This window comes from Argiope bruennichi, chromosome 1 (assembly GCF_947563725.1).
Source record: "Argiope bruennichi chromosome 1, qqArgBrue1.1, whole genome shotgun sequence".
NCBI classification, from domain to species: Eukaryota; Metazoa; Arthropoda; class Arachnida; order Araneae; family Araneidae; genus Argiope; species Argiope bruennichi.
The window spans coordinates 128,090,106-128,116,906 of NC_079151.1; the positions used below are offsets into that span (position 1 = coordinate 128,090,106).

General features: G+C 30.2%; 1 protein-coding gene and 1 long non-coding RNA gene across 5 annotated transcripts in view; one reads left to right on the forward strand and one right to left on the reverse strand.

Moving 5' to 3' along the window:
• LOC129977480 (homeobox protein cut-like 1) overlaps nucleotides 1–26,801 on the reverse strand; it is an 826,328-nt gene that overhangs the window by 329,927 nt on the left and 469,600 nt on the right. The window lies entirely within an intron of this gene.
• LOC129980807 (uncharacterized) overlaps nucleotides 1–26,801 on the forward strand; it is a 240,026-nt gene that overhangs the window by 6,991 nt on the left and 206,234 nt on the right. For all 3 annotated transcript variants that reach the window (XR_008785284.1, XR_008785323.1, XR_008785298.1), the window contains exon 2: nucleotides 12,518–12,657. This is a non-coding gene — a long non-coding RNA (uncharacterized LOC129980807). The remainder of the gene's footprint in view (nucleotides 1–12,517; nucleotides 12,658–26,801) is intronic.

Below are 26,801 nucleotides of genomic sequence, written 5' to 3' on the forward strand. Positions count from 1 at the left end.
TTGCACTTTCAAACTAATGAAAACTAAAATACAAATGTTTATTCAATAAATACAAGGTGTGCATAAAAAAATTTACCTGTCTGAGTCTGTCTATAGTTTAAACTAATGAACAGAATGAAATCGAAATGTATGTAGGCTTCTTGGAAACATTAATTCTGCAAAAATACGATAACTCATAAAAAAATTACTCTGTTTGGGTTGTTTGGGTTCGTTTATAGCTTAAACTAATGAACAGGATGAAACCAAATTCTGTACGTGGACTGCTTGGAAAGATTCATTCTACAGAAAAATTTAGTTAGAAAACCTACCGATACGAGACAGAAGGTCAATTATTTCAATGAGCGTATGGACAAGCACTTACGCAAAATTTCAAATTATCAAAAGCAGATTTACTATCTAAAATTTAAAATTATCAAAAATATACGATAAAAAAATACACATACAGAAATGAGTAGAATACATTATAAAATACACGTGAAATATTTTTTAATAATATTAACAATAAAAACCTTTGACCTACATGCAACATATTCAGTTATTGATCTTCTGTATGTACAAAATGTTGCATTGGTGACTTTTTAATGCTATACTTTTCTCTTATTGTTATTATTGACATATTGTTAAAAGTGACTAGACAAAAAGAAAAAGAAAAACAAATTCATGTTTTTTTTTCTTTGTTTTAAAATGTCATATCTGTAACAGAGAGGAAAAGAAAATACCTATATCAATGTATCATGAATATGTAATGCATATTAGCATACAATACATACCTTTGCATATCAGTATATAGCATATGTCACTGATATGCATAGTTTTTCCTCTTAAAGGGATGGCATATTTAAAACAATAAAAACCTGCTAATTCGTTTTTCTTTTTTCTTTTTTGATCCCTTCTAACAGTGAAGAACGATATATTTATTATAAAACGTAATTGTACCATATATTTGACTATCCTGTATGCATAAATTTTAGCTTAATATATGATTTTAGAATCCTGCTTGTGTGCAGAGGTGGATTTCTAGTTAGGTAGTCTAGGACCTCTAGATTGAGATGGCGCTACAGGCAAATTTTTAAAAGTTTTATTCTCTTAGTTGTCAAATAAATTAGTTTTTACAGGTATAAAGTCTCTAAACGATAAAATATTTGGATAATATTAACTTTTTATCGATGAATAATTTGTGAAATTCCTATATGTTTCGTCATGTTATCAAAATATTTATAGAACTGAACGTATCTTTTTTTTTTTATATATTGTGTACAAATGTGAACGTCAGGCAGTCTGGAGGTATAATCTTAGAATAGAAGTAGATGCTTATTCAGGAAGTTAATAAAATAAAAAGCTATTAATCTAAAATGTGCTGAAATTCGAAATAAAATTGAACAACTTATTAAAATAGAGGCCTTATAATGTGCACTGCCTAGGAATGAAAAATACACATATTCCCTTCTGTTTACATGCAAATGAATTTAGAAATGTTTGCATTTGAAAGTTTTGGCAACAATCTTTACATAGTATATGTTTAAAGAGTAAGCAGTATATTTTTTTTCTAATTAAAAATATGGCGTTTTACTCAGCATTTACTTAAACTTTTGTTTCGCTATTTTATTTCACAGAAAACTGGAGAAGGAATTTAAGATGGTGCAATTCATCTTAATGTAGCTTTCAAAATGGTCTCTATCTATTAAAAATAATCCCGTCACCACACGTGGCAAAGTGTACGAAAAAAACTCAAAAGTCTGAAGATAATGAAATGAAAGCATTACTAATTGAAAATTCCGGCCAAGCATAATCAGGAATTCAAACAAAACATTGCAGTTAGAGCAGTCAAAGACATTAAAAAGACTTTCTATTGGGATATATTGTTTCACCTGTCTATTCACCAAATATTACTCTCTCAGATTACTATTTGTTTCAATTCATGCAAAATGGTGTTTCTAGAAGAATAGCAAAGTTTTTATGAGGGTATTAAAATTGGCTTAAAGACTGGGTTTGTTGCACAACAACTGAACATGCTTCTTCATGGAATTGTTTTATAGCCCCACAGATGAATTAGCCACTTAAACTGAGTTAGTTCCTCAATTATCAAATTAAATGATACTATCCATTTTAATCTTGTTTTGTCACTTTACTTCAAAAAGGAATATATACAATATTTGAGATATTTAGGCATTTCATGTGATTTTTGAGCGGAGTTTGTATAATATGAGATTATGAATAAGTTGAACTTTAACTAACTACTTTAAAAACAAAATAAAGGTTTTATTTTATTTTAACACGAGGAAATTGGTACTCTGCCGAATATTGCCAATATTGGCTTTTTATATATGCACACATACATATTACAGTTACAGCTAAGATATGCGGTTTACAGGTAATATATGAGTATGAAAAAATTAGTGGAATGCTGATGGATTACTGGTGAGTAATCACTAACTTTCGAATCTGAGGTTCAAATTCATAGATTCCCACAAACGTAAATAGTTTATTTGTTGTTTCAAAGTGCAAAAGTTTGATATTTTATGAACGCATCAATTTGACAATCATCAGTTGTTGTTTTTTATTTATCCCGAAAAAGACAACATTACAGTTATTTTAAGATATAACTGCTGATAAATTTTAAAATAATGCAATATATAACGCCACATTATCAACAATATAATATTATTTCATAAAATAAAATACTTACTCACAAATAAAGAATTTACTACAAAAATAATCACCTACTTTATTGCTTGAATAAATTTTAACTTCTTATTCCATAAAAATTATATATTTAGTTCCATCTTAATTGTTTACTAGGAATATTAGTTCACCTTCTGACTGCGTAATTTTTAAAAATCACTATTTAGATGCGATGTTTACAAATAAGATCAAATATTTTTCAAACAAAATGAACTGATACTATATGTTATACGATAATAATATAATATAATAAAAATCTGTAATCGTAAAAATAAACACACTAAATTCCGAAAAACACGGGATGCAGTAGAAAACGGACTGATTGTTCAACCCGCGGAAAGCTCGGCAGAAGCAACTGGAGTGCTAACAGTACTTAAATTATTATACGTTAATAAAATAATTGAAATGCAAAAAAAAAAAAAAAAAAAAAAAATGTTTTACTATGTCTTAGCTTCGTAATCTTTCAATTCTTAAATCTGAGGAATCATAAGCTTGATTTTATCTAAGATTTACGCATGAAAATTTAATAATGGAAACTTAATTTGTTTTTAAAGTTTATTAAATTAACTTTCCATTATTAAATTTTCCATGCATAAATCTTTGATAGAATCAAGCTTTGTATTCGTAAATCTGAGGAATTATAAGATTACAAAGCTAAGACATAGTAAAATAAGATTTTTTTTTTTTTTTTTTGCATTTAAAGTATTTTATTAACGTATAATAATTTAAGTACTGTTAGCACTCCAGTTGCTTCTCCCGCGCTTTCCTCGGGTTGAACAATCAGTCCATTTTCTATTGCATTCCGCGTTTTTCGGAGTTTAGAATGTTTATTTTTTACGATTACAGATTTTTATTATATTATATTATTATCGTGTTACATATAGTATCCAAACATCGCATCTAAATAGCGATTTTTATCTATTGATGCATGGAAATTTAATAATGGTAAATTAATTTAATAAACTTTAAAAACGAAACTAACTTATATGTTTACTTCCATTAACATTCGAATGATTAATTACTAATAAATTCACAACATCACATTTTTAATCAAAATATGAGCACATATTTTAATTTTTTGGCATCCGAAAGACCATATTTTTATCATCAATGTAAACGAATTCCGAAGTGAAATAGATTAAAAACTCAAAAAGTTATAACATCAAATTTCGAATCGTTGCATGTCCGTTCTTTAAAAAAAGTACGTGACCTCCGAAACGAATCTATTTTCAATGATAAATTAATGGTAATAAAATTTAGAACGCTGTAAATATCACATTTTTTTAGGCCTATTCTGTTTTCCCGCGTCATGAATATTCCAAAGGAAACATGGGCAATTATCTCCATCAGGAAACTGCAGCACCGGCCACTTTTGTTTGAATAAACAACGGATGATAAGCATAATTCTTCCATAAATTCGATGAATTGACGCCGCTAATGACAGTAAAAATTGAGCGTAACTCGGTAAACCTCGGCCGAGGCAAAACTAAAAGAATTAAAAGCTGGGAGGGGTTAGGCATGAATAAAGAAGCGAAGCCATTTGCATTTAAACACCTTGCCTGGCTTGAGGTCGTGGACAGCAAATATTTAGATAGGTTGGAACACGGAAAATTTGAAAATTAAAATTTACATGAGTTTTTGGGATAAAAATAAATAATATTTATTGAAAAGAATAAAGGTAATAAATAAGGTAGTTCTTTGTTTTTCTTGGCACACATTTCAGAAGTAAATGGGTCTTCTTCTCTGATTAGAAAAAAATATTGTAAATAAAATAATTTTTTTAAATTTTGAATATGAATTCAGTAATTCAATAAAATGCATAAGAATATAAATGTGATTTAATTTCTGAAAAGATATTAGTTTAAAATAGGATTTTTTTAAAGAAAAATATTTTGCTTATTTACGTAGTTATATTTAAATCTGATTTGCTACTTCCGGAAATATTTTTAATGACGGAATTCTAGATTTTAGTCAGCGATCCGATGTCGATTTGAGCCGCCATTTTTTACTTCTGAAAAATGTCCACACTACACTAGCAAAATTGCCTTCATCGGATTTAACGTGACCAAACCATCTGAATCGAAAAAACAGTTTCAAACTTGGAACACCGATTTTTTTTAAAAAATTGGCTGCCGAATTTTATTATTCATTTGAAAAATGAAAAGGTAAGAGGAATATTAGAAGAGCAAACGTACAATTTAATATTTATTCAGAATAATAAGAAATTAATAAAATTTGTTATTTATTTTTAATCTGAAAAAAAAATGTGAAAAATATTCACAACGGTTAAGAATAATTAAATTTCAGAAAGTATTATTTGGCGACAAGTAATAAGCCCAATGGCATTTGTAAGCAGAATAACTTGCACACGGAATGCAGGATAATTCGCACGGAAAAATGTGTTTCATTCGATCCACATATATATTAAATAATAAATTAAAATTCAGTCCATATTAAAATTAATGAAATTGTAATGAAATTCCAAGATCCTATTCCACAATTATGAAATATTATATTCCGTTTTTGTTTTAAAATATTTGTTGCATCGTCTCATTTGTATCAGCGTATTTTTCGATTTTTATTATATACTATTTGTTGGTTGTATATTAATAGCTAAAAATGCAATTTGCCTGTTAACAAAATGCAGAAATTTTATAAGTTGAAACTATATGTAAATATGTGAAATGATTTGTATGATGAAAATATTGTTCAAGACGACGTGTAAGGAAAAACTTATGACCTAGAGTTATCAAATTTGGCACGTAGTTTTTTTTTTTTTTTTTTTTTTTTTTTTTTGAAAAATAGATGCTTAGTAAGAAAACGGTTTTTAAAATTTCCATACGATTCTCAGTCAAAATTAATTTAAACGTTGATACTTTTCATCAAAAACTTCGGAGTATGTAATTGTTCAAAACTATGTATTTAAAATTTAAAAAAATAGTTTTAGATTTTCTATTCGCTAAATTATCGTTTGGTTACAGCTTTTATACATATGCGAGTTACGACGATAATTAATACATTTTTAGAAAGCATATTATAGTTGCAATGATTAAGGATAATTTAAAAAAAAAATAATATGAAAGCAGACTGAAGAAATTTCTAAACACAAAAGTTCAAAAGGGATCACTCGGATAGTAATATAAAGTTTTTATAAATATTAATCATGCTCGATATCGATTGGTCAATACTGCTTTACTGTAAATATTTCTCGTAATTAAGAAAAGAAAATGCTCTTTTACCTTTTCGTATACGAAGTAAAGTAAGTATAGTAAATATTGCAATCGAACTCAAGATTCTGACGAATCTCTCCATTTCGGAATTCGAAGAAAGCATTTTTAAAATTATGTCTATTTTCAGTTAAGATAATAATTAAAAATTTTGATCAAGAGAAATGAAATTTGATATTAATATATAAGTCATTATCGTTTGGTTACAGCTTTTATACATATGCGAGTTGCGACGATAATTAATACATTTTTAGAAAGCATATTATAGTTGCAATGATTAAGGATAATTTAAAAAAAAATAATATGAAAGCAGACTGAAGAAATTTCTAAATACAAAAGTTCAAAAGGGATCACTCGGATAGTAATATAAAGTTTTTATAAATATTAATCATGCTCGATATCGATTGGTCAATACTGCTTTACTGTAAATATTTCTCGTAATTAAGAAAAGAAAATGCTCTTTTACCTTTTCGTATACGAAGTAAAGTAAGTATAGTAAATATTGCAATCGAACTCAAGATTCTGACGAATCTCTCCATTTCGGAATTCGAAGAAAGCATTTTTAAAATTATGTCTATTTTCAGTTAAGATAATAATTAAAAATTTTGATCAAGACAAATGAAATTTGGTATTAATATATAAGTCATATTTGTATATTTCTTTCAAATTTTGAATGAAATCCATTCATAGAAAATCAGTTTTTTCTATTACAGGCGAACGATATAACCATAAAAAAGTAAATAGATAAATAGTAGTAATAGTAATGGTTAAATAGATAAAATATTGTGCACACATTTAAAAATTGAAGTTTAGATTTGTACCAAATTTTGAATCAAATCCACCAGATGGCTTGTCGATTTGTGTTTTTGCATGTACGTAAACTCCATAACTCAAACATGTTATAACTTAGAAAAATTTAATTTAGTGCACAGTTTTAGCATCAGGTGAATAGATCTTTATTAAATTTTGAAATAAATTCCCCAAAGAGCTGATTATTTACAGATCTCTGCTTTCACATGCATGTTAACGTGGTCATTCTTACAACACAAGGAATTAAATGAATAAAATTGGTATGGAATTTTGTAAATAAAATTGTAGCTCTCTCTCAAATTTCTCAACTGGTCAAAAAGAATGCGTCCAAAATGCATATCCTATTTTCTTTACTATAGCATGATGCCCAAAATCCTAATGCGTGGAGCTTTGAAAATAAAAATCTGCGTACTTCAGGCATTCATGACCCTACCCAAAGATCATAGTTTATGTTGTTGTTTCTTATGGCATTTTTCATAGATAAGCTCATAGATTTTTAGCCGAGAGAGAGTCTCTTGTTTCAACTGGGCCATCTAGAGCTAAGAGTACGACGTAGCTACTCATGCATCACAAACCTTTTTACGTGGCGGACTTCATTCATACATTGCCTACACTCATCCACAGATCATAATTTAGACCTGAATCAGAGAGCGATCACCTCTGAACCAGCACCCCAGTAGTATTGTCTCGACATGAATGACTTTGTGGCATCGACAGATTTATACGTGCACCAGCCACCACATACACGGGAAGTCTACAGGCCGTTGGGGTTCGAACTCACAATCCAAGGGATGCGAATCCAATGCCCTAAGAACTAGGCTATCCCGGCCATCATAGCTTATGTGGAAGGAAGGATAATACATTTAGTTGAAAATATGCGAAATAATTTTTTGGGGAGTAATCGCACTGGTTTTCATTTTTGAGATATCGTCTTCATTTTTTTTAAATGTTATATAACGACTTATCAAATTTTACCCTTCTAACTTATTCTGATATCGAGTACAGCACTCATAGATCGATACATGGACAGACATAGTGTCGAAAAATGTGTTTTCGAACTTAGAGGTATCTAAAATGTGGAGATTCATCATAACCCTGAGAGAGTTTTGGGTTATGATACATCTTTTTGATGGCAGCAAAACTTTTTTTCCTTCTTTTCAATATACTTCGTACACGAAAAAATAAAAGTTCAAATAATTGAAGAAAACGACAGAAATCTCAATTACCAACTATTTTTTTCTTTGAAACACGAAATTACTCGATGTATAACAGGTAAAACAAGGAGAAAAGACATGAGGGTGTGAAGCGGGAGAAGTATCCTATTTTAGCAGGAACTCTTGTCTGGCACGAGATAGTCCTCGAGTGAGTGACAGCATTAAGACAAATTTCTCAAGTTTCCGACAAAGGTGGAAAAGGTAAATACAGGCTTTCTCCAGCGGCACGTGCAGCACCATTATGTTGTCGTGCAGCGAAGGGGGACTCCGGTTCAGGGGTCAGCCGCATAACAAGCACTCAACAGGGAAGGGTGCAAAGAAAAAAGAAGACGACCCACAATGGTGGATGGAAAAGCAGGTGCGAGGGTCAATTTACCTCTTAAATTCTTTGCACCGGGGTTAGGAAATTAAAAGCCGTTTAGTGACAATTACTTCGGCGAGCTCTTTTGTGGTAAAGAGAGTAAAGAGACGAGATGAAGTAGAAGGCAGAGGGGAAGGGGAGGATTATTCGATTCTTAAACTCGGTGGTTCATTTTATCTTTAATATTAATTTAATACATCATGTTTTATAGATAGACATAAAGATGTCGAGTGATTTTTCGATAGCCATTACTTAGTATCGACAGTTGTGAATATACTCTAACAGAAATAATTGGGGAAAAGAAAAACTGATGGCACTCCAACATTAAGAGCAAATTTAACTTTTTATGAATGTGGTCAAACAGAAATAATTGGGGAAAAGGAAAACTGATGGCACTCCAACATTAAGAGCAAATTTAACTTTTTATGAATGTGATCAAACAGAAATAATTGGGGAAAAGGAAAACTGATGGCACTACAACATTCAGAGCAAATTTAACTTTTTATGAATGTGATCAAACAGAAATAATTGGGGAAAAGGAAAACTGATGGCACTCCAACATTAAGAGCAAATTTAACTTTTTATGAATGTGGTCAAACAGAAATAATTGGGGAAAAGGAAAACTGATGGCACTCCAACATTAAGAGCAAATTTAACTTTTTATGAATGTGATCAAACAGAAATAATTGGGGAAAAGGAAAACTGATGGCACTACAACATTCAGAGCAAATTTAACTTTTTATGAATGTGATCAAACAGAAATAATTGGGGAAAAGGAAAACTGATGGCACTCCAACATTAAGAGCAAATTTAACTTTTTATGAATGTGGTCAAACAGAAATAATTGGGGAAAAGGAAAACTGATGGCACTCCAACATTAAGAGCAAATTTAACTTTTTATGAATGTGATCAAACAGAAATAATTGGGGAAAAGGAAAACTGATGGCACTACAACATTCAGAGCAAATTTAACTTTTTATGAATGTGATCAAACAGAAATAATTGGGGAAAAGGAAAACTGATGGCACTACAACATTCAGAGCAAATTTAACTTTTTATGAATGTGGTCAAACAGAAATAATTGGGGAAAAGGAAAACTGATGGCACTACAACATTCAGAGCAAATTTAACTTTTTATGAATGTGATCAAACAGAAATAATTGGGGAAAAGGAAAACTGATGGCACTCCAACATTAAGAGCAAATTTAACTTTTTATGAATGTGGTCAAACAGAAATAATTGGGGAAAAGGAAAACTGATGGCACTCCAACATTAAGAGCAAATTTAACTTTTTATGAATGTGATCAAACAGAAATAATTGGGGAAAAGGAAAACTGATGGCACAACAACATTCAGAGCAAATTTAACTTTTTATGAATGTGGTCAAACAGAAATAATTGGGGAAAAGGAAAACTGATGGCACAACAACATTCAGAGCAAATTTAACTTTTTATGAATGTGGTCAAACAGAAATAATTGGGGAAAAGGAAAACTGATGGCACAACAACATTCAGAGCAAATTTAACTTTTTATGATTGTGGTCAAACAGAAATAATTGGGGAAAAGGAAAACTGATGGCACAACAACATTCAGAGCAAATTTAACTTTTTATGAATGTGGTCAAACAGAAATAATTGGGGAAAAGGAAAACTGATGGCACTACAACATTCAGAGCAAATTTAACTCGCTATGAATATACTGTAACGGAAATAACTGGGGAAAAGAATATTTAATGGCACTCATATGGTACATAGTTTATTTTTAATCATTTAATACCACAAATTGTATTCACTTACAGGCAACTGATCATCAATTGTCATTTTGTAGATTTAAAGTCCGCCAGTGTTATCTAAGCGTGCATATGTCAAAACGCAAAACTAAACCAGCTTTATCCATTGCACTGTGCAACAAATAAATAAAAAAAAAAAAAGGAAAAAGAGCTTTTTTTCCTTGAAGCGATTTGCAAACACAATCATAATTCAAAACAGAAATATCGGAAATAGGTTCTCTTTTATATAATTGCACCTAATTTGGGCATCTAAATTTTTTTTAAAAAATCATACGTTTGTATAATTCTATAGAAACCTAAAATTTTTATTGGATAGTAAGAATTTTGGATAAAAAATCAAATATTCCATAACAAATAATTTGCATTCGAAAATCTATAATAAATGATTATCAATTAATCGTGAAGAATTTCTTAATTCTAAAATTATGAGAATGATCCTTCTATTTTGGTGTTCGAATGAAAATACAAATGAACAACACTTGATTTATTCTAGTAAGTAAATAATATTCTAAATAAGCATTAACGCATACAGGGCGTTATGTCCTCAAACAGTATCCCTTCGAACAGCGATCCAAAAGCAAAATTCTTAGGCATATCCAAATGGAAAAATTCTTTCCGTGACTGAAAATGATTTTAAAGGACTGATACTCATTTGATAGTTCGTAATTTTTTCAGAAGCACATTTTTGGATATAAACACCATGAATTTTTTTTTTTTTTTTTTTTTTTTTTGCCATTTAAAGTATATTTTTACCTGAAACTATATGTCTTTTTCTTATAGTATTGAGCTACAATAAGACTGGACATCTTGCATATTGCTGGGTAATATTAGTCGAATACTAGTTAGTCGAAATTAACGCCGAAATGCTTCGTATGGAATATTTTCCATGTTTAATTTAAATTAAATTTCCTATGCATAACTTGATGTTTATGATTTTCTCAACAACAGAAGACTTTTAGAAGAAGATTCGAATTATTATTGTCGAGTCGATATTGAAGTCGATAGGGTTATTAAAGATTTAAGTTGAAACTGCTTGTAGTCTTTTGGGGTAATGCAATTTGACTTTACGATTCCTTACGCAAGTTACACAGACGATAAGAATCTTTCTTTTTTAGATTTCAACAATAGAAGATTATCATGTCATTAAATATGTGAAGAAATGATAAAAATGATTTAAATTTTATTGTTACAATGAAATCTAAGGTTGAAATTCATAATTAAAAAAAATATCAAAATTTAGGATAAAGATCGCACAGCATTATTAAAAAGAAAATATTTTTAAATCTTAAAATGGTGAAACAATCAAATTTGCGGCATAATAATTTGGAAATAATGGCGGAAAATGTCAAGATTTTGTTTAATTTTTTTATTATCTGAAATTTGAAAAACAAAAAAACAAAAAAAAAAACCGTTTCTAGATGCATACTTTTATTTTTTACAATATTTTAGTGCCGAATTTGATAGCTTAAGATTTAATGGCCTGTCTCTAAAGAGTCGACATATGCACACAAACATATATTTTAATAAGTAAAAATTAAATGCAATTTTGTAATTTTTCCCAATAGCTTATAATTCTTTATGCAGAAATGTAAAAGTTTGAAACGCAATCGAAAAGATCAACGATCTTGAAATCTTATGCAAGAAAATAGCATTTAATAAATAAATATTTATTTTTCACTGCTATAATAATTTCAAACTTTGTCGATGATATTTTTATTTTATTAACTTTATTTTTTTTCTTTCAAAACACTACATTTAATAAATGCATAAATACTGTAAGGTCATTCTCTTATTACAGCAGCAGAAAAAAAAAAAAAAAAAAAAAAAAAAATGGAAATTTTGGAAGAGTTTATGTTGTCTATCATTATGCTGTCATCTTATCACTGTCATTTTTAACAACTATTCTACAAGCGGAATGAAACAATATAATAAATATAACCGCCATTTGTAAAAACATTAAAATAAGGAATAAATTGTCTATATTTGTTACTTCAATATTTTTACGCGAGACATTGACTGAAAACTTTTACTACATAGATTGAAATATTCATTTGCTGGATATAATATCATGTTTATGCTTATTATTACTTGCTTTATGTCTTTATTTTATGTTTTTGTTTTTAAAGGATTTTTGCCTTAAAAATTATTCTAAAATTTTTGTTAACCTTTTTTTTTTTACTAGTATTTTAGCAACACTTTTAACTTTAAGATATTTCTTTTTCCAATTTTTTTATATTCATTGAAATTAAGCACATGCATCTTCTTTCATACATAATACATGCATTAATATAATGCATTCATGTACAATGTTCATTAGTGTACAATGCATTCATGTACAATGTTCATTAGTGTACAATGCATTCATGTACAATGTTCATTAGTGTACAATGCATTTTTACAATGCATTCATGCATTAATACAATGTTAATTTCAGCATCCGAAGACTACTCGCTTTTCGACGATTCTACCTCGCTAAAGGGTGAGATACAAAAGGATGAGAGCATTTCCGGAATTCTTCGACCTTGATTTTCAGTCCATTAGATACTTTTTCGTTCAGTTTTTCTCCACATGCACGTAAGTATCATGTCGTTTCTTCCGTACCGTTTTATATTATCTTGAAATTGCGTATTGATTGTTTATATGGCTAGTTCAAGTAGCAAAAAAATTTCAGAAGTGGCATAAAAAATATTTTATATAATACATAAATTGTGGCCGAGATTATTTACTGTTGTTTGTCTCAAAATGTTTTCAAAACATTCAATAACAGAAAAACTGCTTAAACGGGGGAAAAAATTTATTATTTCATAAATTAGCGAATTATCAAATTTTAAGAACAGAAATACTCTCTTTACTTATCATTATTTAATGCTTAAGCCCCTTACAGTAAATAAAAATTGCTCTAAAGTATTTTATTGTGAATTAGCAATCTTTTCGACAATATTCCAATTATGCGCAGTTTTTATGACTCCCAAGTCCGCGGCTACTTCGAGCTCATCTTATTGTTAAATGTAAACATTTCCTTCTTTCATCTTTCCTCCCCACCCCCTTTTAATGATTAAATAAACGCAATCTGACGCATGCGCAAAGCGCGGAGGGTTTTCGAATCCGAGAACGAACAATATATATATATTCAATTAAAAATTTTATTTCAAAATCGGTGATATATGTAAGATACTTTAAAAGAATCTTTATTCTTTGAAACTGAAAGCCATAGAGAAAGTTGAATTTCAATCAATAAACTTTGTTTGACTAAGTATGAAAAAAATGGAGCTTGGGTCGAAAAATTTTATTGTATATTGTATACTATTTAGGAACTTCTGAGCTACTTTTCTGGTGTATACACAATATAAGTTAATATAACTTTAAATGAGGAAATTACAAGATAAATGAATTTGCGTCATTTATTTTCCAGATACTAATTTATTGACAATCTTATAAACATTTCTAAAATTTGTTCCAGTGATATAAAAATATACAAAGTCCAACTAAAGGTATAAAGGCAAGCAATACGCAAAGAATGGTTCAAGTCTTCCATATCCTTTGCTAATGAATTTTTTTATTTGCCCTAAATTAGTATGTTTTCTATTTCTATCCACCCACAATTGTTCGAAAAACGGATTAACTTGCAAAACTCAGGACAAAAAGTATGTTTTTATTTATATACCAAAGAAATAGCTATCAGTATCTAGCTTTATCTTTTTACAATGCAAATGTAAAAAGATAAAGCAAGTATATTTTGATATAAGTTATTTTTCTTTTCTATTGAGGGATGGAAAACACTTTTATGATACGACTATCAAAGATGCTGGGTTTAAATTAATTCTTTGAAAAAATATTTCCGTTTGAGGCTTATCACGTACAAGCCGTCCTTAAATGGTGAAACCAATCGGTGATTGAATGCCAGTCACTACCAGTTTCAAGAACAATGCGGAACTGCTAGCTCTAAGTTTTTTTTCAATTCTTTTGTAATTTATATTAAATCCTTTAATTTTAAATTCTGCCACAAAAACTTTTTAACATATTTGTTCAAGTAGGATATAAAATTTCGACAGAATTGATATTTGAAATGAACCAAATTCAGTTATATATAAATATGCATTAGTTGTTTCAAAGTTGGTGTTGGTAGCTTTAAATCAAATATATTGTTACATTTGATCAGTAGATATATTTTATATTCAATTTACAATATTGCAGCCGTGGCTTATTTCAAAGCTGTTTTGCATCATTTCTCGGCACAAAATCTATATATTCTATTTCAAAAATGTTTCCAACAGTTTATAATAATGAAAGCAGCAATACGCAAGATTTAGAATCAATTTAGACAAAGTTTCAAATTACGAATAGTCCTAATTAAGAATCATTATTCATGACAAAAAAGTTAGCTGTGTCAGAATAATAAGTATCAACATATATAGAAATTGAAAGTCTCAAATTCGAATACGCTTTTTTCCCCATACCAGCAATTTCTTTGCCTTCAATGAAATCAAATTACGGGACGTTACAGGCGCATCACTAATGCAATTATACGGGCTAAGGAATTGAACTTTGTTGCATCATTACAAAGTAATTTTAATTAACTATATTTTACTATTTAAATAGTAAGATAATTAATAGTAAATATTATACTATTTGCATAAATAAATTAATAATAAATATTATAATATTAATTATACTTACTATATGCAATTTAGATTTATTGCAAAATTATTTAAGCGTTTATTGTAAAAGCGTAAAAGTATTTAGACTTAAACTCAATATTAGTGCAAAATTGCCCACCTATAAGGGATCATATGAAAAAATTTTTGATAAAAAGAGAAATTTCAGGTATAAATATTATAGAAATAATGAGACTTTTAAGCGAATTTTCAGCGTTAATGTAAGTTACTTAAAATCCAATGAATAATATGATTCAATTCCAAAATAGCTTCTTCGTAGCATGTGTAAACAACAGCCTTAAATTTATAGATATATCAATAAAGAAATAAAAATTTTAAAGCGGAAACCAAATTAAACAGCTGGAATCTATATACTTACAGCATCCAAAAATTTTCATTGAATTTATCAGCTTACCTGAAAAGAAAAATAAATCTTTTATCATGCAAATCAAGACTGATTCCTTATCATTATATTGATTTACAAGATACATGCATCAATCAATAATTAAAGAAGCATTTTTAAATGGCTATAATGTATATTTTATAAATAAAACAATATATCGATGAATATATATAATTTTATATATAATTTTATGGAATATAAATCTATAAAATTTTTTCAAATAGTAACAATTTAATGAGAGCGCGATAATGCATAATATGTATTAGATTTAAAATAAAATATTTCACAAAAATTTTAGTCTTGATTATATAACATCATTTTTAGGCTGTAATGGAATCGATTCATAATCATGTGACAACCATTAAATGCGATGATGTTCACAAATTCACTATGACTTAATTTGACTGACTACTTAACCTAAGTCATGTTATATATTCATTAATTATTCAGTGGAATAAAAAAATTCATAAAGATACAATTTTAAATTTATGATCGAAATATTTATATCGTTTGATATACCACAGTTCAAAGAATTTTCATTTCGTCCATGATAATAACAATATTTTTTTAAAGTGAAAATTTAAATAAGGAATGCTGTTATATTATTCACCGGATAAACAGCTCTTAGTTAAGAAATGTTGAAAATATTACAGAAAAAAAAATCCTATTGGGCTTTATTCATCTACTTAGAGTTGAAATCAAAAATGATCCGAACTGATCCGGATATGCATTCTCCTTGGTTTTTCGTAAAGTTATCTTTCATGTAAGCGATGTTGTCGATATAATGATTAAATTGAAATGCTTTTGTTTTTATCATAAAAACTCTCTTCTACAGGTTATTATTTTCTTATAAAAAATGAAGAATCAAGCAATCATGCAGCTATTCTGTGAGGCTTCTACTTTTAAATGATTTTAGCATTTCATTGTTCAGAAAGATTTTATATATCCTTAAAGCATATTTTGTTTTAAATGCGTTTCGATACTGCGTCATTCATCCATTATATTGAGATAAATTTATTTAATGCTTGCTGATGAGAAAGAAGCCACTTAATTAAGCCATGGCGCCTTTCATGACTTTTACCAGACAACATAACTTAAATAGATTAAAATGTGGTTTTCGATCCTCTCAATAATTTTTCTCGTTCGAAATCTTCGCTTTCAGATCAAAACCCATAATTTCCTTAAATGTTTTAGTTGGAAGGCCTTATTTAAAAGACATTCCTTTTCAAAGAAAGGACATTAACATAAATAACTGTTTCGAAACCCCATCATCCACAGTTACAACGATCGTCTTGGAAAAACCAACACGATTACGAACCACCAAAGTACAGCCTTTTGACATAAAGCCCACTTCCCTGATGACGGTTGTTATTGCCATTTTCGTGATCAAAAACTGTTCGAAATAAAAATCGTTTTCAGCACATTCGAAGTTGTGTTTACACAATCCCAGCAGCCCCGGCGGCAGGCAGGGACCTTATGGAATTATTTCCAGCGAGAGGGTCGTCCGAAGGGTGGTTGTGTGGTTTAAAAAAGATCCACCTCAAGCTTAATGGAAATCGAACGAATTGAACTCCGGCGTCCACGAGCGGAATAGTAATTACGAAGTGATATCCGCCAGTGCATCATCATCATCATCAAAAAAATAGAAAAAGCGAGGAAGGAACTCATAACTTCCATCTCGGCCTCAAAGGTAGTTATTAACAACCAGTTTTTCGATTTTGTACATCGGGCGATCGATTATTGCTCAACACACAATGAGAAAATTCTTCCATCCCATTCTGCTGGAACTCCCCCGCACACACACGATACGCGAGGCGAAGAAATAGTAAATAAAAAAACATATCGTTTGGAAAAAGGAGAGGGGGTTAGAAACCGGACAGAGTAATAAATCGTTTGAAGTAAGAAACTATCAGGACGTTACGAGCTAGTACATGATAGATAACTTGACCCTCGACCCTACAGGCGTAGCTGTAAAGGCATCGCCGCACCCTATCCGAACCGGTGAATAGCCAATCGCAGGGGCCCCCGGGCTAAAATACCACGTGATCATCGAACACCACCATGAAGCGTGTGCCCGGCGCGTAGTCCTTTGGCAAACGTATTATTGTTATTAGGCCATCACTGACTTACCTCATGTTCGCGTCAAATTGAGAGGTTTCCCCATCTTTCTTGCAAGCTGGCTGGAAGATGTAGATGTTAAAAGGATGGAACGAAGACTTTTTTTTCAGTGGGCACAGAGAGGGGCTATTGTTCTGTCGGCTGGAGACAGACTAAATATTGTTTGGTTTTAGAGATTTATAGCACGAAAATCTGTTGTTTCTGAGCAGCTTAATAGAGATCTTCTAAACGATGGGTAATTTCTTTCACGGCCCACATGTGCCAACTTGGGGCAGATACTTATGACTTAATTCTATGACGGGCATGTAGAAAAAAACCGATCCGCTGACCACAAGGAGTTTACCCCATTTATTTTCGACCGAAGGTGATGTTTATATTACTCAAGCCATTTGTCAATGAAATTGCAGAGAAATATATTTGCAGACACAGGGCATCGTACCGCAAAATATCAGAGACTCCGTAACAGATTTAAAATTGGTTAACCGGATTCAAATACAGCTGAAATAACTGAGAACTCTGCTTTTCCTTGATGTAGAATTTAACTCAACATGAAGTGATGGCAACTTATAGGAAAAGACGACTAGAAAGAAAGGAAATTATATGTTACAAAATAAATGCATCTATAAACTTTGTATTCTGGATGAATATTAATACAAAAGATAATTGTTAAAAGAACTGAATTAAAAGGAATTATCAATAAAAGCTTTTAGAGTCAAATGAGATTGCTAATTTTTAGAGTCAAATAAGATTGCTAATTTTTAAAAAATATGATTGCCAATCGCTTTTAAAGGAGGGTATAAGGAATCCCAGTCACATCACCATCTTTCATATGCACTAGTATAAAATTAAACATATAAAAATAATTAAAAATTATGAATCAAACCAATCATTACCATTATTAATATTAAATATCAAGAATCTTTTACATCTAAAGTTGGCCAGAAAATCGGATATGAGACTGCCTTACTAGAGTAAGGTGATATATCCTTATTTATTCATTCATTCATTCAAAGAATTAAACAGGCAGCAAGAACAATTTCTAATATTCCGATCCAAGCCATGTATAAATAAAAAAATCATTTCATCATAAATCCCCCCCCCTACAAGATCATGCAGATGGTGAGTTCTAAAATTGTCTCCATATGCTGTTGGTTTTGATCGTAGAACATTATTAAAGATATAAAAAAGCAACCTAACTGAATTATTTACAAAAATTCTAATGAATCATTTTAAACTAAGAAAGGAAACAAACAAACAAAAAAAAACCTTATGGCAGCTTATACTTTAAAAAGCCTTTCTGTGTAGCCAGAATTTTAAAGCCAAATAAAATTTTACTTTCAAAATAAATATTAGAAAACCTTTCTTACTTGGTATTATTTACATTAATTTCAATACGTTTTTTAGAAAAATTGATATTATGTGAAATGGAAAATTGCAATCTTAATGAAAAAATTTTGAATGAAAACTTGAATCTCATCAGATTATGTCAGAAATTTGCTAAATATCAATTAAATCAATGCGTAGAAATACCGATTACTTAGAGCAATTCATTCGTGTTTCTTTAAAGAAAAGAAACAAATAAAGCCTTTGGATTTCCTGGTAAAAAGAAATAACCGCAGTTAAATTTTAACTAGTGTAACTGAACAGAAATGCACTTCTATGCGATTTAAGTTATGTATACATCAGCATCGTATAGTGAATATGTAGAAAGGAATTCACATAAGATTTTTAAAAAAAAATTTTCGTAGTAGAACAATTACAATAAAAAATAGAAAGGATGGCTTTCTTAAAAGACTTTAAAAAAAAAGCTTCAGTTGGGCTAACTTCAAGCTATAAAGCTTCAAACTTGTTTGAAATTTTCGTAAACACTATGAAAATTTCTTATATTGCAACGTATTCACAAGTTTACAGTTGATGGAATATTCTATGAAATGCACTTTTCGATTAATATTTACAGTTAGCAATTGATGAATTTTTCAAACTGGAATATTGGAGGCTTGTTTTAATGTATATAAAGTTTAGACGGAGAATATTTTAGATAAAGATCTTTCTGAATGAAAAATCTAGTTTATTCCATCATAATCTTAAAATTAAGATATATCTGAAAAATTAGCAGCGATTTATGTTCTCTTTGTACACGTGTTATATGAAAGATTGAAGAAATTATTAAAGCATTAAGGGCCGGGATAGTTTGGTTTGTAGAGAGTTAGATTCGCATCCCTTGGATTGTGAGTTCGAACCCGCCAGCCGAAGACTCTCCGTGTGTGATTGTGGCTGGCGCACATATAAATCTGTCGTGGTCACAAAGTCCTCCCTGTCGAGAGCAATACCATTGGGAGTACTGGATCAGAGCTGATCGTTCAAGTTTAAATTACGATCTGTGGTTGAATGAATGAAATGTATGAATGAAGTTACCCCGTAAAAAAAGAGTTGCGACGCGTGAGTAGCTAAGTCGTACTCTTGGCCTTAGATAGCGCTACTGAAAAACAGGAAACTCAAAAATTTCGGCTTAAATTCGCTAACTTAGTCAGCGGGCTTGTCTATGACAAATGCCATCAGAAACAACAACATTAAAGCATTAGGAAAATTCCGATTTCAAAATTATGTATACTAAATTTTGTTTATAAAACGAACTAGCCAATAAAAATCAAATCATAATCAGCTAACCCTTTTTAGCTGATTATCATTTAGCTAAATCATAACTCTTTTTAGCTGATTATCATTATCAGTTTAGCTAAAGAATAACTGTTCTTTTACTGTCAGGACTTTGTTGATTGCATCGAGAAATGTAATTTAACTTATCTCAGACTTTATTTAAGATTTAATATATATCTTTTATAATGAATATCCTTTATCATTAAACGTCTTGACAGTAATGTTTAATTATTTGTTAGGGCAAAAATTATGAAAGTATAGATTTTAAAATAAACCTGCATAGTATAAATTGCATTATTTTTAATTTAGATTTGATTCTGAATTTTATTTGCAATAGTTTCGATTCGATCCTTCATGATAATTCTGTATGTATGACGAGCGTGAAGCCTTCTGTAGTCATTCAATATAGTCATCGACATTGTGTATAAATTATTTCCGGTAATAGGGAAGATGTAGATATATGAAGCAGTACCAATTTTGTTGATAGTTCGGGTGGAACTATTTAAAATTTTTTGAAACCGTTCAATAGTGGATACTGAAAAGTAGTTCAATCAAATCATAATCGCAGCGATTTCAATTCGGGTAGAGTAACTTAAAAGCCAAATTAGCAGAAAATAAATAAGTCACTGAATGTCACCGAACTATTTCAGATACTCTCAAAGCAATATATTCCTCATCAAAATTGGTACTACTTCTGATATTTTACGACTTTCACGTCAGTGAAGTTATGCATAATATTGGTGTCTACAACAAAGGAGTATAAATGTCTCAAGCTAACATCAGTGTTGTATCCACTGTAATTATATGGTTTCCACTATAAAAGAATTCTAACTCTGATACACGATGTGTCTGGTAGACAGGTAATGATAAAATTAATGACCTAATACAATGTTTTAAAAAATACACTACATAATAGAGACCTCAGAATTCCGAGCCACGATCAGATGACTGAAATGACACCTAGAAATCCACTCTTCAAACCTCCTTAACACACTGACGAGAAGGGGGATATTGGTTTGTTAACAAATTTTCTATGTGCCCGGCAAATTTTCTATCCCATAAACTAAATAAGCAGATATGGTATATTTCCGGATGGGTTAATTTAGCAATATTAGCATTAGGTTTTGTAGCAACACGAGTGCTATATCAGGACAGATGAGTCGTGTGAAAGGACAACAAGAATACTAGATCCTAGATGCTGCATTCAGAATGGCATCAAACCCACTATTTGTGGTTCTCAGGCGGAATCGGTTTTTCCGAACAGGAATATTCCACTCACGAAGCCAAGACCTTACCATGCTATCTCACCCTTATCTGTGGGTGGGAATGAAAAAGAAATGATTTCACGATTTCAATACATCAAAGTTCTCTATTTAAACCCAGCAATAAATGGCACATTTATTGAGCACTTGAACATAAGAAATAACTGTGATAATTCTAAGAATGAAAAAGAACTCAAAACAAAGCATTAATCCCCCCCTACCCCCCAAAAAAGATAAAAGATCTAACAATTTCTCATTTCTTTTAACCATCTAAACAGATCTTCTTTATTCGTATATAGCGCAGCATGATCACATATGGTCCTTGAACCAATAAACCACCCCAAACCTTATATATATATGATAAAAAAGGCCTGCAGATATCTGTCCAATAGCTATTGTCTAATCGCAATGCTTGGGATTCCATTTGTATTGGCAGAAAATATGAGGAATTTGTCAAGATTTTCTTAATACTCTTTAAATATAATTAAAGTTTTTAAAACAAAAATATTATGTTTTTATAATAGTTTATGATATTTTAACATTAAATCGTACCTATTTTTGACCTCTTTTATATTACGATTTTAACCAAAAGTAATTAAATAAACATTTATTCTAGCTTATTAATTCTCAGATGGAGAATAAGGTTTACTTACCATTTAATTCAGCAAAACGGAATACTTCTTTTATAAAAAGATCTATGAAGACAATTCTTTAATATCTCTGTTTCGAATCAATTAACTACCTTATCCAATTGCCCGAAATAATTACATACTTATTCAGAAACCAATCCTGTATTTCTCTTTCAATCCGTTCACCCAAATGAATGTCTGAAAGCTTTTAATTAAGGCACCATCTCAGACATCATAAATCTTGCGAATCGTGATTGGAAATATCGTCATGCGGATATCAGCCGCCCGGGCGTGATTGAGGGTAGCGGGGAGTAACCTCCAAAGTGTAATGATAAAACCCAATCCAATAACCATCGGCGTCACACCTGTTGCAGACCCTCCTCCAAATGCATCCTCCCAGAGAATATTCGATCCCACACTGTATATAAAAAAAAAATTCCAAGTCCTATCTTCGAGCCTTCAGGGAGTGTCCAGTGCAGCAACACGTGCCAGTGATTTCTTCAGTGTGGGTGGGGAGAGGGTCATTCCGAACTTATTCGCATAGTGGGTGGAGTAATTTTTCCATTTTTTATTTTCCACCCTCATCCCAAACTTCATCAGAGACCGATGAGGAATATAAGGCAGTTATTTATCTTGTGTGACAGATGGTGCCGAGCTGCATGCTGGGTATGAAATGCTAAACCATTCCTGATTTGATGAATGGTGGCTTCGAGGCTGCTTCGATGTTCTTCGATTTTTGTTCATAGGCTCCAGTCTTTTGCATATGTCAATAGAGCACACTTATCTAATTTGTACCTCTACAGGTGGTCTGGAATATTTAATATACGAAGGCCATTCAAAATTAAAGTGTTAATTTTTATTTTTTATTGAAACAATTTAACTATTACTTTGAATTGAAAAGGAAGGAATGATGAAATTGAGCTGTAACCTTGAAGAAGAGACTTCGAAATCTTGTTTATACCAGACAAGATATTTATTAGTTATTGAACATTGTAATGAAAAGTATTTTTAGTGACATATACGCTATAGTGTCTAAATCAAATAACCTAAATTTATATGATAGCTGAGATACTAAGATAAATTATAACCTTATCAAAACCCGTTATAAAACTTGAAACTGTTTAGCGAACAGTATTGTCAGTTTCTTTAGAAAGGCAGTAACAGAACCAGCGTAAGTTGTCTCCCCAAAACTTTCTCGCATACTCCCTAATAAAGGCATTATCCCAGAAGACGTCTTGCATGGCATTGGCGTAGAATAATGCTAAAATACTAATTTTTGGCGTACATTTAGAGTTTTTACTGAAACTATCGTATGATCCTTGGAGAATTTTTTTTGTTACTATTTTTTGGCATGCAGTTAATAGTATCCGAAAATCAAATTTGTGTTTTAGACAAATTTTTCTCGATCGATTGAGACAAAAATTTTACACATAATTGTGCTTCTGAGTTATTGGGTTTACATTTTTCTGAAAGTGCAGACCGACAGACAGTCAATCTGTTGATAGATTTGGCTCAAAATTTTATAGATGTCTATACTATATGGAGTTAAATCTATCCACCAAACTTTATATATCTGATTTTTTTCGTTATTTAGTTATCGTGTTCACTTTTATTCGGACAGCCGGACCGACAGACTTGCTCTGAACGGATTTTATTCAAACCATGACAAAATTCTACAAATTTCATCTGAAGACCGTTTACCAAATTTCCTCCGTCTAGCTTAAAGCATTTTTGAATTATCTTTATTACAAACGGGCAGATGGATATTTTTCAAAAATGTATTTTTCGAACTTAGGGTAGTCTAAAATAAAAATCTGAAACTTGGAGATTCGACAAAATGTCGAGTTTATACTTCGTATAGGAGAAAGTAAAAAATGAAATCATAGCGTCTAATACTCACAAATTTTCATTTAAATACTAAATAAAAAAATATTTGACGCGAGTGCATCCATTCCAAATACATGATGAATTTGAGATTATCAAGCAAAATAGTAAGTTTTGGTAACTAAGTATTTCAATTTTAAAATTAGCATTTTCTACATTCTGATTTCAAATATTAATTGAATGAAAGGTGCCACAATTTGCCAAATCTAAACAATTATGTACATCTTTGATTAAAAGCAATGCCTTTTTAACCACTCAGAAGAAATGCATATCTGCAGATTATTGACCTACCGACAAACGTCAATACATTTACATCTACTTTTGTTGTTCTTCATTAAAAACAAACAAACAAACAAAAAAAAAACGGAAAATAACATACTTGGTGAATTCAGATTTCCAAAACCACTTAGCAAGTTTGCAATTTCAATAAACACCAATTATAGCATTGAAATTTTATTGAATCATTGATGTTTATTGAAGTTTTATTTTAAATTCGCTTTATATGCTATTTATATTCGCTTTATATGCTATTGGTGATGCTAATTAATTTTTAATGAATTTATAAAAGTTCTGTTTTATATATTTAATTATCTATACTACTATTATAAATGTGAAAGTTTGGATGGATAGATGGATGGATGGATGTTAGTCAATCACGCCAGAACGGCTGTACGGAATTGGAGGAAATTTAGTACAGAGATGGATTATAGTCTGGAATAAGACACAGGCTACTATTTATTCCGTTTAATTGAGTGGTTAATTGGTTATTAATTAAAAACTAACTTTCCCGCCAAAAATCGCCAAATGAGTAAAGCTTTAGGGTTTTTTTTTCTTCCCACGCCAATGAAATTAGACTTAACATGATTTTGATTATTATTTTAAACGAATCTGTTTATTTTCTTAGTGTTCGATACATTTAAAATTAAACATTGTTAATGAATCGATCTTTCGGATTCATTCTGAAGTACTTTTGAATTAAAATAAAATAGAATAAAGGAAATTAAAAATGTGTAATCTATATTGCGTTACCAAACCTGGCGTAGAAAATTCATACATTTGTGTTGCCCCAATTGGCGTTTAAAATTCACGCATGCGCAGGAGTAACAAAAGATAAAGCCATTGATGCTATAAATTCCAATCTATTTCCACGCGTACGAAGCCGCGTGTAAAATCTAGTTATTAATAAAAGCTCTAAATTACAAACCTAAACTAATTTATAAAAAAAGAGAAACACACTTCAATCTTATATAAGCTGTCAATCTACATTGATTACAATGACATCACTTCTAAACAACCTCATGATACTAGTATGCCTCAAAACTAATGCAAGTTACAATCAATAGAGTCAAAAAAAGGTACGTTCATGAAAGTTAATTAGATCAACTGAAAAACGTAGAGATCTATATATAATTTAAACATAAAGAACTATTAAAATGCTTTCGTTTTTATTTCTTGTTAAACGACAGTTGCAGAGAACTTGAACTTCTGACATGTGGCAGCATTCCAACAAAGAAGTGAGATATTTATCGCCAAGAAATTATTTTTTAAGCTTCTTTACAGACACGAGGCATTTATTATTTCAGCTAAGCCGTCCTCCTCTACAAACTGAGAATCTATTTTAAAATTAAGAGTTTACCATCTAATTTACAATCGTTCATGCCTTAAATGTTTGTCGACAGAAAGTAAAATAGATACATTTGGGAAGATCTTGGAAGTATATAGAATTTATGTATTTATAGAACCAAACCAATTCAGCTTAATTTACAATATCAAAGTATTTTTTTTAAAAAGGATGGTTTCTAAAGTTAAATGATAATGATGTACAGAATTCATAACAGTTAAAAAATTTGTTTATTTATATTTTTGATTAAAATCAAATGCCTAAAGATGTAGACATAAAAGTGTAGAAATACGTAGCACAGTCAAAAGAATGGTGCAAGGGATCGAAAATATTATGATATACACATCCATAAAAATTCAGGTTTAAAAATATTTTCCAAGGGGAACTATTAAGGCAAAGTTACACAAAATATTTAATTGAAATTTTTAGCGACTGTTCATCACGTGAACGAACTAGCCGCCAAAGGCGGCTTGATAAAAGATAATGATGAATACTATCATCAGAGCATATATCTAATGTCTCACTTCGTATGGGCAAAATAAATGCAAAATTAATTCGACTAATGTCAAATCTATATAATCTTACTTGTTTATTGTGCACCCCTGTTGTTACATGAATGTTGATAAAATCGGAAAATATTACAAAATGGATTCAAATTAAATTTTTCGACTGAAAATTTTTACACTGTTTTATGATAAACGATTAAGAAAATTCATGTGAAACTTTTTCACATGAAGCATACAAAGTGACCAATCCTACTTAATTTTAAGACGAATCATTATTTAATAGAGCTGATGATTAATTCTGAAGCTGAGTTCAACGATACATCAATTGAAGAAAACCTTGATTCTTTTCCCACCGAATGAAAAAAAGAATTAAATGATAACTTGCTTTTTCTCATATTATTACATCGCTTTCAGAAAATGTTTTGAAATTCATTGTTATGAAAATAACATGTAAATATCAATTTCTAATTAAAAATTCCATCTTCTTTACATAATCAACTCATTACAATGAAATCAATCTTAGAATGCAACATTTTCTCTTATTCTCTTAATCACATTTTTAAACAGCAACTATAAATTGAGATTCTTCATACTTTTCTACGAAGTAAAGTGATGATAATATTACGATCATTAAGGGAAACAAAAATTAACAAAGGAAATTATAATGGAATTGTAAAAATCGACCCTGAAAAATAATAGATTTTACCTCGCCTCTATCTCAAATGATGCAAGAGAATATCTTTTCTCTTATTTCAGAAATAATTTGGGTGGCATTCTTTTTTTTAATTTGATGAACCATAACAAAAGAAAAGAGTAGAAAACAAAATGAATTTATTACTAAAGACTAAAGGTTATATGCACTCATCGTTGCCTTTCAATATAATCGCTGTGAAAATTCAGGTATATGCCAATGGGGCGAATCTTGTTTCTTATAAAGTATTCGGTTTTTTTTAAAGTTTTAGCTATATTAGCGTAACTTTTTAAA